A 14,373-nucleotide genomic window follows, 5' to 3' on the forward strand; every position below is an offset into this window, starting at 1 on the left:
AGGCTTCTTTTTTTAGAGCCCTGACCTAAACAAATATTAGATGCACTACTTTTGTAAATATTTCTGAGGTCTAACTGGATAACTAGCCTGGTTTGCCCCCAGTTTGCCAACACTACTCTCACGTTACAGTTCAGACAAGTTAGAGGGAACAAAACAATGCAAAAAAAAAATCACTTTTCCAAATGCTGGCTTTCGGCACACAAGTTTCAAATGTGAGATGCCGCGGTCACGCATTGCGCTTGAAAGCTATGGCGGAACATCTTCAGCTGTCTGTTTCAGTTAATGACTTGTGATTGGTTTTGTCATTCTTTTCATTAGTTGGGTAGAAAAATAGCAGGCAATTCAAATAATTGACCGTTGCTATTGCCCCGGTCCAGGAAATCAATGGTCCCATGGCAACCTTTCACTAGACAACATTCAGATTGCAACATGGGCTTCAGAAATGCGATGTGTATAGCGCTTTGTTTTATTTGTATGTGTTCTGTTTAGCGAGGAGTGTTAGATCCATGATTATACAGCCTTAATTCATGCAGTTCGACATGTACACAGGTAGCCAGAGGCCACACTGCTGGGTATAAAGAAAACAAAGACATCTGTTTTGGGGTGGAGCTCCCGCCGTTGTGTTGTAAGACACAGCATTGTATCTGTTTAATGTAATCATGCTTGTAGCCTCAGTAATCATTTTCCATCTCAGATTTAGAGTACTGTTAAGGATTTAAGGGTAGCTCAAGTAACGATGCATACAGTTTTCTAGACTTCAAAACTGCCATTCCTGGCTGGAGAACATTTCCAAACCCCTATTTATTTAAGCTATTAAAAACCAAGCAATAGCAGTTTACAATACTAGTAATATATAATTATCTAAGCTTATACTATAATGTAAATAAGTCAGCGTATAGTTTGATGTTAAAATGGCGTAGGAGGGTGAAACTATGGGTTACTTGTGGCTCTACCACACCCTGTAGCTACCGAGTTGCAAGGTATGTTTTGCTCAGCACGCGCGCATGCGCTCTTACGGAGTGCCCCTGACGAAGGTTTACTTTTGCCCTAGAGTGGAAACATGTACACCTAGGAGGAGCAACATGTACCACATGTGGAATTAGGGTAAGGAGAATGGTGGGAAGCCTTGTCGATATGCAAGTGTTATATTATGCCTTAACATGCTGTAAAATGACAGCATGCACAGTGAAAACAGGTTATCACCATAATGCCTAAACTCTATTCTGGTTCCCTTCGATGGCGCAGTATCACCTGGGCTTTCCTTTCTCTACCAGGGATTACTGCGCACACCATGTCATCCCCTGGCCTTACACTAAAGACGGCAAAAGTCGACTAAAAGCCTTTTAGTTTGTTTTTGGGAAATGAATAGGAGTTCTTTGTTACTCACGTCTGTGCCTTATTCCATCCGTCTCTTACTTTCCTGCTCACCAGGTGAGCCGCAGTCCCAGTCGATTTAGCAGCAGAACCGCCATTTTAGTTCTTCTAAGGTTAGCGGGCAGAGGTGTCCCGCGCTGTGCTACTGGACTGAAAACAGACTTCAACGTCTTGGCTGCGCTGGTGAGAGATCGATGCTCCTTCATGGGTGCTCTGTTTGCCCCCCTGACTACGCCTCATTGGGGAACGCAAAGAGGGATACTTCCAGGTGGCACTTTACAGGCCGTTACCGAATGAGTGTAGTACCATTTCATTTACAGTTGCACATGTCTTCAGTGTTTATGGTCCCTAAAAACAGTTTATTAGGACAGAACGCAAGCGTTAAATGCCAGAATACAGAGAAAACACACTTATATTTTTGGTATTTTTTACAACGTTTTTCTTAATTTTTGAAATGCTTACTGTCTAAACTTAAAGGTACATGCTACATCCTGTATTTCAGTAACTAAAGAATACATTTTAGTGTACAGCAATGGGTAATTTTGTATTGCAGAAGTAAAATAAACAGTTACAGTATTTTATCATATTTGATGGTTGAATCGTGATTTCTGTACATGTTGTTGGCAGTCATGCTGACATATTGTGGTTTGGGTCTTGTTGTTCTGATGCATTAGAATACGTTGACGCCATTTTTGTTAGCAACATTAATAGCTTCTGGGAAAGGGAACATCTTGACTGTGCACAACTGTTACGCTCTGCGACAGAACCGGTTCTGTCAAACATTGCTCTTTTTCTCCTTACTACACGATAACATGGAACATGCCAGAGAAGGGACAGGGCAACGCTGGAAGTGATGAGCCTTATCATAAAAGAGGAGGAGGTAGGGAAAGGTCAGGGGAGAAACCTGCCATCTGATTGCATGATAAAACTGCACACACCAGTCAAGCACTTTGCCACACACTGAGGGTGGAGTGTGCAAAATTGACACGAGGTATCGTACCCAATTGCCACTTCAGTCCCCCCATTCCCCCCGCCCCCCATCGCCCCGCGTGCAGGCCATGCAGCAGCTGAACCCTCTTCCATGGCGATGCAAATGCTGTGTCACAGTTGCTGTGAGCAGTTGCTGCCCTGGGCACGGACAGGGGAGCTGCTTGATGCTTGCACGAATGCAAAGGTCCATTGGTGCGTGCACCCATGGAGCAGGCATGCATGACATGGGGAGTGAGCAGTGCTTAATTTGTGGGGGTGTTTGCCAGGGCTCCTCCCATGCACTTATTTTTTTAGCCCCAGCACATTTTGTCTCAGGTTCACTTTAATTTTGAAGTGGTGATGGTCAGTGCACACATCAACCACAATGAGCAGGTGTGAGCTGTTGTATAACCCCAAAAATGTTGCAACAGTAGGGAAAAGCTATGGGTGGTGGTGGTAGTTGTGGTGGGGAACTGCCCACCCGCAGTGTCACGAGTGCTAGAAAATATTTTGCCGCTGCACTTGTTCTCTTTTCAAATTAAGAATTGGGAGTGAGCATAAAAAGGTGGGCAAGCAATATTTGTCTTCGCAGTTCTCACTGTTGCTAAGCGATGCAAAGTTGCTGCAATGCATTGTGGCACCAGTCATTTGGATGGATCTGCAAAGTGGACCAGCAGTGCACCTTGTCAGTGCAGTCTCCATGCACCATACTGTCATCCTGCTGATGGATTGGAGTTAGCAGGACATGGGGGCAATTGACCCAAACGACCTAATTCCGTCCATTGAGAACAAGTTGTGATTGACCTAAAACTGCAGTGGGGCATCACTGATGCCCTCTCCCAATGTTCAGACAGCTGAACGTGTATAGGGAGAGTAGAACTGATTTTAGTGCTCTTGTGTAAAGAGACTAATGCAAAGGATTACTTCTGGTGAGCCTCCTGCATACTATTCTGGGTGCTGTGTTCCTGTATACCAGTGCCCTTTAAATAACGCACTGAATCAAGTGGAAAGTAAGCCTGAGATAAAAAGGAGACCATGGGAATGAGCACACAGCAGTTTCTAGCATACAACATGGTGTCGACACACATGCAAGGGCTCCTCAAGCCCCCTGACAGCCCAGATCAAGCCACAACAGAATAAAATGTGTACTTAGCAGCCCAAGCTTGTTTCGTTGGAGTGGTGATCCTCCTGCAACACTGTGCCTCTGCATGGTCACAACTTGGATAAAGGTTATTTAAAAAATCTCATGATTGAAGTACGGATTGGCAAAATACTTCATACAGACAAGTGCAAACTTGCACAGAGAGCACAAGAAACAAGCATTTTGATAATAAATCACGCCACAGGTCAGCAACCGAGAAAGACGTTCAGTGATGATCTCCAACTGCTCAAAGGTGAAGCCATTCCAAGTTAACTACTTTTCCTTATAAACTCCAGATTATATTGAATGACTAACGCCACTTCCCTGACTCATAGGAAGCAAATATTCGGAACTGCACCATTCAATTGGACTGAATTTGGAAGGAGCATGAGAAACATGGGCGTTGGCGATGTGTGAAGCAGGCCAACATGGGGAAGGCTGTGTGGGAGACTCCAGGCCAACCCACAGATTTGGGCCATGGAATTAACAGACCCCAGTGAGGGTGTGTTGTGTATGCAGACGGACTGGGTACCACCTCTGGCAATAACAGTCAGGCTACACCGAAAAGTGGTAACACAACTGAAGGCACCAAAGTCTTCACAGACATCAGGAACAGATTTATTACAGGCAGAGAAGTAGACTCATTGCCAGCAGAGTAAGGTAGGCACACTGGACACAGATTATTGTCACTGGGCTGCAGGCACTTGGCAGGGCATTGATGGCTGGTATATGAGCTAGGCACACCTGCTTTCATGGGACCCGGGAGGTGGGGGGGTGGCAGGAGAGATACCTTAAATGCAGGGGTGAGGGGAGGGACACAAAGGGCAGAATGGATGGTTTGGTGACGGTGAGGACTGATAGAAGGTGGAGAGACTTGGGCCGTGGGCGGCAGAATCAGACAAAAGGCCCACGGTGGGGTGAAGTGAGAAAGAGGGAGAGAGTGAAAGCGGAAAAGAAAGGGAGGAGAGAAAGGGAGACGGAGGGAGAAGGGCAGAGGCATAGGTGAGCAGGTCGGGGAGAAAGGAGTACAGGGGGAGTAGAATGCCAGCCTGGGAGGAGCATACCTCCTAAGGGCCTCTGCAACATCACTGCTCTCACCCACACATCCAGCACACCACTGCAACCAGAAAAGAGACCCCAGAGCCTCGCTCAACATGAATATAAGGCTCTATTCCCACACCTCTCTCCGCTAGAGCCTGCCCTCGGTGTCCACGGAGGATGGGGATCACAGAGGGTAGGGCAGGCACGCACATGCGGTCACTTCCCCCTTCATCTAGAGCCCACCCCCAGGATGAATGTAGCTGTTCCCAGAGTCCAAAGAGGCTTGGCAACAGGAAGGGGAGGCAGGTGGGCAAACATAAACACAGACCACATATGCTGTGGGGAGGGTAGAGGAGGGGAGGAAGAAGAGATGAAAAGTCCATCTCCCAGGATGCTTTAGATTTTAACACTGGCTGTAAAGTGGAAGGGAATACAGGTGGGAAAACCTAGGCAGAGACAGATCCTCTCTCCACAGCTGTGCTTCCCCACTCCAAAGACCACCCCTTCCCCCTCATGATGGACACAATGTTTCCCAGGGCTCAATGAGAAAAGTAACAGAAAAGGGGCTGGCCATCACAGGTGGGCAAACCTACACAAGGACTGGGGAGGGGGGGAAGTTATCTAAGGAGATGGAAGAAGGGCCATCTCCCCCCCTAAAGGTGTAAAGGCTGTCAGGAGTCCACACGTGGAGACTGCCATTTCCACAGTCTGAAGATTGAGTTTTGGGGTAGGGAAGTGTGGCCACAACCAGCAGGTTCACTGCAATCTTAGTTTGCCCCATGTAGATGTGTTACTCTAGCCTACATAATATTCAGCACACACTTCCCTTCCAGAAAATGACTGTAAAGGTGTTGCATGGGGATATGCATGCAGGGTATGACCTCCAAAAAGAGACACGAAATATCCTTCATGTCCAGACACAAGTCTTGTCTCTATATAAGTATATTTCTGATAACTCCCCTTTGATATTCTGTTTTAAAGAGCCAGTAGTAGCCTAAAAGATTAAATTGGAAATTCAACATTTTTTTGCTGAGCGATAGGACTTTTGGGAGTCATGTGAATCTGAAATTAATTAAATCGTATGACATTAATGAAGGTTTATAAAAGGTAGATGTAGGTGACAAGAAGATGGAACAAATGCAACTTTAACTATTATGCCTAGCACCCCCTTGTGATCCTGGAAATGCATCGGAGGGTCAGGGCCTCTGTATCCTTGTCCTTTACTGCCTTTTATCGTGTGTTCTGTTGTGTTTTCCGCGCAGGAGTTCATGTGGGACTCCTGGCGGTGCAGCTCTCTTTTGGTGAACAGACCCATGGGATACCCTTATGGCACTCATGGGCGGGGGTACAACCCTGTGCCCCTAGTGTATGTTTTTGGGCACCCGTGTGTGGCCCACAGAGCAGGGTATGGGCTGGTGGCAGCTCTGTGCTGAATTGACTGGTGCCCTGAGTGTCCTCCATTTTGGGATGCCCAGGCCCTGTCATTGGAATCGGTAGATTCCTGATGGAGACGAGATGGCCCCCGTGGCCTCTTGCCTTCCATCACCTGTTACCTTGATCTTTCCGAAGTCCCGGGAAGCCCTGACTCTGTCCCTTCTCCCTGACTGGCTGTTGGGTGGAAGTACTGTATATGGTAGTGTGGGGAAGTGCCGACCAGACTGGCTGGAGCCTTCACAATGACTGTATGTTGTGGGTACGCCCTGTGGATGGGACCTGGGTGAATGGAGTATGTGACGAATACGCATTGTGTTGTGGATGTCTAGTATCTGGACACAATGTCTGGTGTTTGACACAATGACTGAGACCGCCGTGTCCGAAACTGATATGATTGTAGTGTGGAGTGTTGAATGGCTGGGTACTTGCCCCAATACACATAACTTGTTGTGAGTGTCTGGAGAGAAGTGAATGGCCTGAATGGACTATGCACCTGATTGGCTGCCTCCCTGCATGAATTCCCTTCTGACAGATTGCTTGCCTGAGTGTGACCCAGCAGAATGAATGGGAGATCAACTAGTATATCTGGGGGCCTCTCACTGCTAGAATTCGCGTTCAGAAGCTGAAACCCACTACGACGAGTAACTGGAATAACTGAAGCTTGACCTTGAAGCCCTGCTGGAAGATAAGAATTGCTGTTGCTCTTCATCAATCTGAAAGCTGCTGTGTCTCCAAGGACTGACCCAGAGAGGACCTGGTAAGGCCCCCTCTTCCCGAGCTACGAGGGACCATCGTGCACCAGCTGATCTTTGCCAAAGCTCCCTGGTAGACAGACCTATGACGGGCTGCCGGCCAGAGACGGGGACTGCCGCGGAATCCCAAAGAGAAGTGCCCGGAATGTTGTTCGCCACTGTTGATGACCGCCCTCGCCTACCGGAGCCGCAGTGCTCCCATTGCCTAAGAACATTCGATTCACAGACATGCTCGTCTGCACCGCTGCCCGCCTTATCTCGCTGGAGAAGGCCAGGCCGTCGACGCGCCGAGAACCATCCGCCACCCCAAGACCACAGAGACACTGACGACTCGACGCCCTTGCTGGGCCACAGTTCTTGAAACTCTTTCTGGGCCTGAACTATCGACACAGAGGTGCCCCGCACACCTCTTCCTTGCAGGACATTTACGCTTCCCCGTCGACGAACACCGCTAGGAAAGAAGCTGCCACTTCACCGTCGTAGCTCACCCCGTTCTCCGTCAGACGTTCAACAACCCGTGACTCCTGACTTAAAGGGAGGGCAATCAAGAAGGGCCGTCGATTCCCCGACGAGGAACGCTACAACGCCAGGTACTTTGGGGTTGCAGAACTATTGGAAAGTCTCTTGTGAACAATATATGGACTGGGCTTGTGATATATTTTCATTCTACAGGTTGTGCAGGTGGGGGGGGGGATCTCCACACAGAACTGTGTCTAGGTATCAGGGCCAGTATTGTGCCTATTGTTCCAACCAACTGCTTTCCTCTTATAATCTATTGTTGGTTTCCTTTATGAACTGATTTGTGACAGTTGATGCACTTTAAAGAGATCTAATAGTAATTGTGGTACCATGTAGAACTGTATATTTGCCATTATCGTTAACCGAGTACAAAGTGAGTTATCACGATATTGTACATAACCTTGAATATTATATAAAAACTGTGTTTTAACGGATAGTGTGCGGACATTCCTTTGTTGGTGCTTGGGGACTACACTGTACTTAAGAACCAGCCCCCATCACCTCCCGAGAAGCTAGGCCTTGATTGCTCATCATTTGCTAACACAACAGAGAATCTTGGCTGGGGTCCTCTGTGCCTCTCCTCTACCATATAGAGAGCAGAAGTACAGACACACCCCTCCGGTCTTTACAACCCTGAAGTCAAGACGGACAGGTCACAGGTTGGCCCCAACATAAAATTCTAAAAATATGACTAATGAAAGAGAATGTGTGCCGTTATCTGAATTGCAAGAGATATCAGTGTTTTGAAGATGATAATTGGTAGGGTTTTGATCTGGATGTTAAGCAAAGAGCCGGCATTGACAATGGGGCTCAGTCGGGGAGTGGCAGCGTAACACTGCAAATAGATATTAATGATCAATGCAAGGGAGTGTAGTAGAATCCATACACAGAAGAAAATACAGCAACCCCTCAAGAAATAGATGAGATACATCCTGTGTGCTCCCTGCTCAGTGTTGCCAATGGCTGGGTCAGAACCCTTGTAAGAGTACAAAAAGCAAACATTGGGAGATAAGCATGTAGGGACAGTTTCCCACTGAAAACCTTTACCACTCTCTGCCTATACCCCTGGCCTCTGTGACCTCTGCCAAATGTCCAAACTTTGATTTTACTATACATGATTAATTTGTCAGGACATTTTTTGTATCTTCAGCAAAAGAGCAAAAGCTCCACCATAATGTTGAGGATGTACGGCTGTATATTCACAAATAAGTGAATATTTCTTTTGGCCTACAAGCAACAGCTTATACATTCTTCTGCTCGGTTGAATTTTATTAAATGTAAAGTGGTTTTATATAGTGCCCTTCAGTCACATTGTTGGTCTCACTGCATGTGGTCCTTCATGTTAAAAGGGAAGTGTTGTTATTGGGATAGCCAAAGAGGTAGATGCAAAACCTGCAGTGCTGATGAGTACAGGCCAGAAGAACCAGAGTCCTGGGTTAAGCTCTGCTTCTATGTGTTATGTGTTATGCTGTGAGACTTGAATATGTTATCCAAATGTGAGAGACCAAGGTCTTGTAGGTTAAAGTGCTTTGGGTCTGTGCTAGTCACTGATATGGGTGTGTACAGAAAGGGAGTGCTTAGTCCTAGCTTAATTAGTGTTGATGTAAGGGATAGGCTTGTGGTGGTCGTGTGTGTAGGTTTTGTGTGTAATGTAAGGTGATAGATTTTACAGGGGATTCATGGGGTAGACAAACGAGGGCTACATGTTGATGGGGTGAGGTGTTGGATGGGGTCAAAGTGATTGGTGACTTTTGTAGAGGAGAGTAGCTCAGATAAGGGCAGTGTGATCATAAATGGGGATAGTATTTGGTGGAGTCCCTTTTGGTTTCTTGGGACCTGACCCAGATGAATCAATGTTTCAATAGTTTTAGCATCGCCTGCAAGTCTTCATATTAGAATGCCATCCACTAGGATGATATTGCTGTGTGATGTGTTTGGGTGTGCCTAGTTGAGGTTTTGGTTTGGGTCGTGTGTTGGCATCTATTGAGTTGGTTTTGATGCTTGACTCATGCTAATGTTGTTTTAATAGCTGTTTTTCAGTTGTTTCTTGAAGGTTAGGTGGTCATCTATGTGCCTATATTTGGGTGTGTGTGTTTGGATATGGGTTGTTCTGTAAGGCAGTCAATTGAGCGGTTGCTTGGATAAACCTGTGGACATACCTTCATGCAATCTGTACTCCTGTGTCCCGTCTCCTTTCCTTCATATTGATCAGAGTTCATCCCATTGGGATGGGACTGGAACCTTTTTTGCATTGCAAAGAAAACACGTTCCCTTTAATTTAAAGCATGCAAGGGTTTTGCCGGGCATGCCCCCTCAATGCTAATTTCTCCCACATGCCTCACCCGCCAGTCCTTTTTACTGCTAGATGGGACTAGAAGCCTTTACACCTGCTTCCTTTCTGACTTTTGTTATTGATTTACTGCATGCCACCCCACACAGTCATTCCTCTGCATATGCTGGTGATAATCGGGTTTGGTTCCTGCACCTCCTGTGACAGGAAATTCCCTTCATTCGACAACCAATAACCTCTGTCTGAGGTGTTTGGGACACACGCCACAGTGGTATTCTCATACTGCTTGCAGTGCATTAGATTCCTGGGCACTATGTCGTTGGTTGAGCTGGTGGAAGGACCTATTTGGCGAGACGCCTCAGTGCGCCATTGACCCCGCTGAGAGACACAGGCCCAGAGTGCGGCGGTTCCTTCATGGAAGTCATATTCTTTTCTGGGCCCTCCTCCCGGGGCAACTCTTTCCCTAGCACCACCTAAGTTGGAAGGGGCCCATTGGAACCTCTGAGACCCACCAAGGGTGACCCCCCCCCGAAGTGAGGAGCAAAGCTTCTCCAGCATGGGGTCTGGCATGGATTCACATGCTCATGAATATTCCCCGTCGTCAGGCTGGGAATCCTCGGTAAATAAAAAATCAGTATCAGTTTCGTTTCTGATCTGTCTTTTCGTAGTAGTAACCAATCACTGATCTCTGCGTCATACTGACCACAGCCAATGACTGCCCTCTACCTAAGCCCTGCCTCTGGCAGCCATCTTCAGATTTTTACCGCACGTTCAAGTGTTGGGATCCTCGTGCTATTGCTCTCGAGCGTTAGTGCTGTTTTTCACGTTTTTTCTCAAAAAATTTCTCTTTTTTTCAGTCAAAAGAGCCTCAAGCTCCACCGTTTCTTCATCCGATCAACGGGGACCCGTGTCGGATTCGTCTACGCCCCTCAAGGGTGAAGATTTCGTCGAGCCACGCTTTTGGAGGACTCCAGAAGTTTCTCAGGCCCATCTCGGACATGGCCCAGGAGAAGGGACGCTCGACGCCCTGAAAGCTGTTCAGGGTCTGCCCTGGATGCCAGCTTCAGAATGTCTTTAAGGAGGACGAACACTCCCTTTGACTTTACTGCCTACATGAGGACAAGACGCACGTGGAGAAGGACTGTGCGTTTTGCGGCAATATGTCGGAGCGGACCATGAAGGACCGCCATCAACGTCTCGCCAACTGGCTGGAAGGAAAGAGCCCGTCAGGCGAGAAGAAGAAGAAGAAGAAGTCCGAGCGGTCTTCTAAGACCTTTGAGGGTGCCCCGGTGACGGGGGTCCAACAGAAGGCCAAGCACTGCGAGTCCGCTGGCACCGGGAGCGCCGAACGGTCGGGCTCTACGGGCGCTAGGCAGGGCGCATCCTCCCCGGCACCATCAACCACGAGCCAACGCTCTGGCTCGGGTAAGAGGAAGGCCGAGCACCCGGCGAAGCTCCTGGAGAGACCCCGGTCGAGCTCGAAGGCCCCATCGGAGGGGGAGCGAGGCGGTGACCCTCCCCCCCAAGGAGAAGGCGGTGAGTGCACCTAAGGTGGTGAAAGCCTTAATCCATCCGGCCAAGGCCTCTATCGAGACAGTCGCGGCAGCCCTGGCTCAGCCTGTGGAAGCTACACCAGTGGTGGCGACCTCGGGGCCCAGAGTCTCCCTGCCACCGCGGAGGGAGTCCTCTTTCATGCCCATCGACAGGACCCCCGTGAAACCTCCGACGGAGAAGAAAAAGGGGGGGCAGGAGGTCGTCGTGGATTCGGCCTCAACCTCTGAGGAAGAGCTGATCGAAGTCTTAAGCCACGGCGTTGGCGTGGAAGAAGACCAGCCCATCAGGAGGGACCCCGACATAGGAGACGACGAGAACGTCGAGGGTGCCGACGGGGCTCCTGACCACCCGTCGGACTCCCCTCAACCAGTGCCGCAAGACAACTCGGCGGCCATTTTGTTGGCTATACAGTCCTTATGCTCGGAGATAAGGACGAGACTGCCGTTACCACCAACGGAGGAACCGCTCCCGCCGGGGGACCCGGAGCCAGGCTCTTCTGGGAGCCCCTCCCTCTAAGAGAAGAAGGATTCATCCTCCACCTCCTTTTCAACCATCGCGCCCTGTCCACCCCTCCTCCCCGTCCACCACACGTGGGGATGATACGGGGACTGACACGGCCGCGACGGGTACAGATGATGATGTTTACGACGAGGATCTCCCGGCGTCACCTCCCACCCGGGCTTCCCCGCCCGACGAGATTGGATCATTTCACTCCATGATCGCCAGGGCATCCGAGCTTTTCCAACTCTGCCCGGAAGAGAAGAAGGAAGGTTTCCTTTATCAACGGCGCAAGGCCAAGAGGAAGACGGTCCTCGCTGTACCTCTACTGGACGATATTTGGGATGAGGGCCTCGCCCTCCTCAAGAACCCATCCACGACGCCGGCTAGAAGGGATCGGTACGAGAAGAAGTACCGGGTCCCGGACGCGGCCCCCTGGTGCCTTCGGGCACAGCCGACCCCGGACTCGGTCGTCTCCGCGGCGGCCAGGAAGAAAGCGGGGGGGGGGGCGCGGCCTCTATGTCGACCTCCCCGCCGGACGGCGAGGGAAAGAAATTAGACATGATGGGACGCAGAGTCATCTCGTCGGCAGCGACGACAATTAAGGCGGCCAACGCCTTGGCTATCGTAGCCCGCTACGACAGGGAGTTGTGGTACAAACTGGCCCCCCTGCTGGACTTCCTACCAGACATCAAGAGGGCGGAAGCCCTAGAGATCTTGCAGGAAGGAGAGGTGGCGTCGGACCACGCCATTACGATTGTCACGGACATCGCTGACACTGGATTTCGCCAGTTGGGCAACGGCGTGTGCCTTAGGCGGCGTGGATGGCTCAAGGCTACTGACTTCCGTCAGGACGTGCAGACCAGAGTCTTGGACATGCCGTTCGACGGAAACAACCTGTTTGGGAAAACAGTGGACGATTCCCTTCAAGCCATCAAGGCGGAGATGGCCCGGGCTCTTGGGGTTCTCCAGCAACGGCGGCCGCCCTTTCGGAGCCGCGGAGGCAAATGGGGTGCCTCCAAAGGTTCCAGCGGCGGATTTTCCACCTACCGTCAAGCGGCCCGTTCGTCGTCACAGGAAGCTTACAGGGGACGAGGCAAGTCAGGCAGACCCCGCCGTCGTCGCCAAGGAGGACAAGGCAGCAAAGCCTCGTCGAAGCAGGACTGAACCGGCCGTGGGGTCGGGCCCCCACCGAAGCACCCCTGTGGGAGGCCGGCTGGCGAGCTTTGTCAGCGTGTGGGAGTCCATCTCCACCGACCGTTGGGTGCTGGACGCCCTAGCTCAGGGTCACGCGCTTGAGTTTCTAAAGAGGTGCCCGCGCGCCCCCCCCCTGTGGCCAGGAAAGAACATCACGTCCCTCAACTTCTCTTGGAGGTAAAGGCGATGCTCAAGAAGGGCACCATCGAGCTCGTCCCAAAGAGGCTTCGGGGCTCCGGAGTTTACTCAAGATACTTCCTCGTCAAGAAGAAGACGGGAGGATGGCGTACCATCCTGGACCTACGACGACTGAACAAATTCATCAAGGCACAGAAGTTCCGGATGGTCGCCCTCCAACACGTCCTGGGTCAACTGGAGGAGGGCGATTTCCTGTCGTCGTTGGATTTGGAGGCTGCCTACTTCCATATTCCCATCCTAAAGGGACACCGAAAGTTTCTCAGGTTCGTGGTCCAAGGGCGTCACTACCAGTTCAGAGCCCTTCCCTTCGGATTGAGGTCGGCACCCAGGGTGTTCACCAAGTGCCTCGCACCGGTGGCGGCGCAGCTGCGCCGAGAAGGGATCCACGTCTACCCCTACCTGGACGACTGGCTCATCCGAGCAAAGACGAAGGAGCTCGCCATGGAGCACACGGCAAGGACCGTCCAACTACTCACGGACCTGGGATTCTCCATAAACTACGCCAAGTCCCACCTGGTGCCCGCGCAAGACGCACTGTTTCTGGGAGCGAAGCTCGACAGTGTCGCTTCTGGCCTCTCCGTCGGAGGAAAGGACGAGGGCCATCTTGGGCAAAGTGCAGCGGATGCTGGTTGCGGACGTGGCCAGGGTGAGGTCCATCAAGTCCCTCCTCAGAATGATGTCTTCTTGCATTTATCTCATCCGCCTGTGCAGGCTCCGGATGCGCCCGTTGCAGGAGTTCCTGGACGCGCGCTGGCTCCAGACGACGGGCAGCTTCGAGGAGAGGATCACACTCGACGAGAGTTTCCGACGAGCGATCCGGTGGTGGGGCACCCGCGCAAATCTGACGGTGGGCATGGACTTCCAGACCCCCGGCCACCAGGAGACAGTGACCACGGATGCCTCCCTTGAGGGGTGGGGAGCGCACACCGAAAATCTGCACGCGTGAGGCCTTTGGCTTCCGACGGAGAAGTCCCTCCATATCAACGTCCTGGAACTCCGTGCAGTGTTTTGGGCCCTCCGGTCCTTTCTTCCGTCCCTCAAGGGCAAGGTGGTGAGGATCTTCACCGACAACACCACCACCATGTTCTACATCAGGAAGCAGGGCGGTACCAGGTCCCCAGCCCTGTCCAAGGAGGACGCAGGATCTGTGGCATTGGGCCGTCGCCCCAGGGATGTTTCTGGTGCCGTTTCATCTGGCAGGGATATAAAACACCATCGCCGACTCGCTCAGCAGAGAGCTGCTCTCGTGCCACGAGTGGGAACTACGACAGGATCTAGTGGACCGCATCTTCCGACGGTGGGGCACACCCCAGATCGTTCTGTTCGCGACGGCGACGAACTCCAAGTGCCTGGGGTTCGCCAGCAGGTTTCCCCAGCCGAGGAGCATGGGCGATGCTTTCTCGTTC

Source organism: Ambystoma mexicanum, chromosome 5p (genome assembly GCF_040938575.1).
Source record: "Ambystoma mexicanum isolate Mex_15411 chromosome 5p, UKY_AmexF1_1, whole genome shotgun sequence".
Lineage (NCBI taxonomy): Eukaryota > Metazoa > Chordata > Amphibia > Caudata > Ambystomatidae > Ambystoma > Ambystoma mexicanum.